Here is a 3,021-nt window from a genome sequence, read left to right as displayed (position 1 = left end):
TCATCGAAAAAGTTCAAAGAAAGGCAGCACGTTTTGTACTATCGCGAAATATGGGAGAGAGTGTCACAGGAATGATACAGGATTTGGCCTGGAAATCATTAAAATAAAGGCGTTTTTCGTTGAGACGGAATCTTCTCATTAAATTCCAATCACCAGATTTCTCCTCCGAATGCGAAAATATTTTGTTGACACCCACCTACACAGGGAGGAACGATCACCGCGATAAAATAAGGGAAATTAGAGCTCGTACGGAAAGATATAGGTGTTCATTCTTTCCATGCGCTATACTAGATTGGAATAATAGAGAATTGTGAAAGTGGTTCGATGAACCCTCTGCCAGGCATTTGAATGAGATTGGCAGAATATCCATGTAGGTGTAGATGCAGATGTAGATGTCTGTCTCTGGAATGCCTTCCCTGCAACCGTCTACGAGCCACAATGCCGTTTGGGTTCCACGTGCAGTGTGAATGGGAATAGCTTGGTTTGGAGTAAATAAAAGCCTAAATCCAGGGTTATAATCGTCTGGCACTCTGGTTGCTGCAGAGGCTCAGAATCATTTTATATTTAGTACAGTACAGGTGAGATTGCACTCCTGATTCAGTTTTTAATGTGATACTCCGTGATAATTTGTATGAGCACAATAATCATGTAGCTGTCCGTATCAATAGGTCCAAACAAGGGGACTCCGTTGGTTGCCATGTAGTTTTCTCAGATCGTGGCCTCAGGGTCAAGAATTTACTGTCTACGATGCAGAATTATATGCGATCAAAAAAGTTCAAATGTGTATGAAATCTTATGGGACTTAACTGCTAAGGTCATCAGTCCCTAAGCTTACACGCTACTTACCCTAAATCATCCTAAGGACAAACACACACGCCCATGCCCGAGGGAGGACTCGAACCTCCGCCGGGAGCAGCTACACAGTCCATGACTGCAGAGCCTTAGACCGCTCAGCTAATCCTATTTGCGATCCTTCAGGCACTGGAGGAGTTGTGACGTTCATCCAGTGCTAAATTTCATATCTGTTCCTATTCTCTGAGCATCTGTCACTCTCTCCAACGTTTTTTCCCAGCAGATAAACTAATCCAAAATATCCCGCATGCGCCGTCCAACTACAACGACTGGGGAAGGAAGTGTCTTCCTGCTGGGTACCTCGGCAAATGGGTACTTCAGGGAACGTAAAGGCGCATCTGGTAACCAAAGAATCAGGTCGTGTTCCTCAGTTGCTTCAGGGTGCCATGCCCCAGCATGCTATCACCTTGTTGTTGAGGTATAAAGTTATGCGTCGATGGCAAGCGGAGTGGCTCGACGTGACCAACTTTAAGCTCCGTGTAGTTAAGCCAACAGCTCAGCAGTGGCGTACATACTTCCATCCACTTCGATAGGGCCAGGTCCTTCTTACTCTTCTTCACATAGGCCACAACCTTATGACACATGGCTTCTTACTCCGGCGGGAAGACCCTCCAATGTATGGTGCTTGTGGGATGCAGATCATTGTGTGCCTCGTTTTATAGGACTCTGTTTTATTTGCCGAACAGCGGACAGCAGCAGATGTGCCGATTGAACTGCCGTCTCTATTAAGTAACCCTCCAAAGAATCTGGTTAAAGCTTTAAAGTTTTGTGAATCGTCCAACATTTTTCCAAGATATTAGGGAGATGCATTTAATGTGTTAACAGGATAACTGTCACCCATATCTTTTGTAAGTAGGCCGGCCAGAGTGGCCGAGCGGTTCTAGGCGCTACAGTCTGGAACCGCGTGACCGCTACGGTCGCAGGTTCGAATCCTGCCTCGGGCATGGATGTGTGTGATGTCCTTAGGATAGTTAGGTTTAAGTAGTCCTAAGTTCTAGGGGACTGATGACCTCAAAAGTTAAGTCCCATTGTGCTCAGAGCCATTTGAACCATTTTTGTTTTGCAAGTAGCCAGTGTGTGACATTTATCTGTGCCTTTGTTTAAGTTTCTTTCTCGTGTTACTTGTGACTTAAACTCACGTACAGTGTATCCACTTTTACCATTTCACCGTTGCTTTAACGCATTTTAGAGTAAAAAGCAAACCGAAACTGGCCCGGGTTCGATTCCCGGCGGTGTCAGGGATTTTCTCTGCCTCGTGATGGCTGGGTGTTGTGTGCTGTCCTTAGGTTAGTTAGGTTTAAGTAGTTCTAAGTTCTAGGGGACTTATGACTACAGCAGTTGAGTCCCATAGTGCTCAGAGCCATTTTCGAAACTGAAACTGGTGCTGGCATTTTATTCAAAATCAATTCTGAAGGTGCGGGATTCCATCACAATGGTGTGTACGCTGGACAAGCAAGGAGATGGACATGTCACGTAGTCTATATGAGATCAAAGTGGGAGGGGGGAAAAGCACGCTTACGGAAAATTATTTCTTACTGAGCAACAGCAGTTTAATAGACCCAGCAATCGAGCCTGGTGCGTTCTTGCGACTGCACAGGGGACTGGGGAATCGGGCAGCAGCTGGACGCAGACACTTGGTCCTCACGCGGCTCTCGTGGTGTTGCTTGCTGCAGGCGAGACGGCGAGAGTTAATTACACAGCGGTCCGTGGCAGCGTGAGGAATCCCGGCCACTAGCGCGGAGTAATCTGGCCCACACTGTGCGGACACCGGCGTGTGTGTGTGTGTGTGTGTGTGTGTGTGTGTGTGTACGTGCGTGGGCGTGTGGTGTGCCCTTCTTGCTGGGCCAGCGTGCCTCCGTCAGCTGGTTTTGTCCGCGCGCCGTTACACTGCCCACATCGACCCCTCTTCTAGTGTTCATCCTACACTACTTGTCGTGTACGTAGGTAGTGCTGATCGGCAATGTGGCGGATACAATGGCATTCCTTTACGCTTTGTCAAACGGCGAGCTCTGGCACCATTGTAACGGCGGTGCGATCTATGGTCGATAAATGAAATACAACTGAGGCTAGTAGATAAAGCCGGACGGGGTGGACGAGCGGTTCTAGGCGCTACAGTCTGGAACCACGCGACCGCTACGGTCACAGGTTCGAATCCTGCCTCGGGCATGG

The sequence above is a fragment of the Schistocerca americana genome, chromosome 5 (assembly GCF_021461395.2).
Source record: "Schistocerca americana isolate TAMUIC-IGC-003095 chromosome 5, iqSchAmer2.1, whole genome shotgun sequence".
In the NCBI taxonomy this organism is placed as follows: domain Eukaryota; kingdom Metazoa; phylum Arthropoda; class Insecta; order Orthoptera; family Acrididae; genus Schistocerca; species Schistocerca americana.
This window is presented reverse-complemented; position numbering follows the sequence as displayed.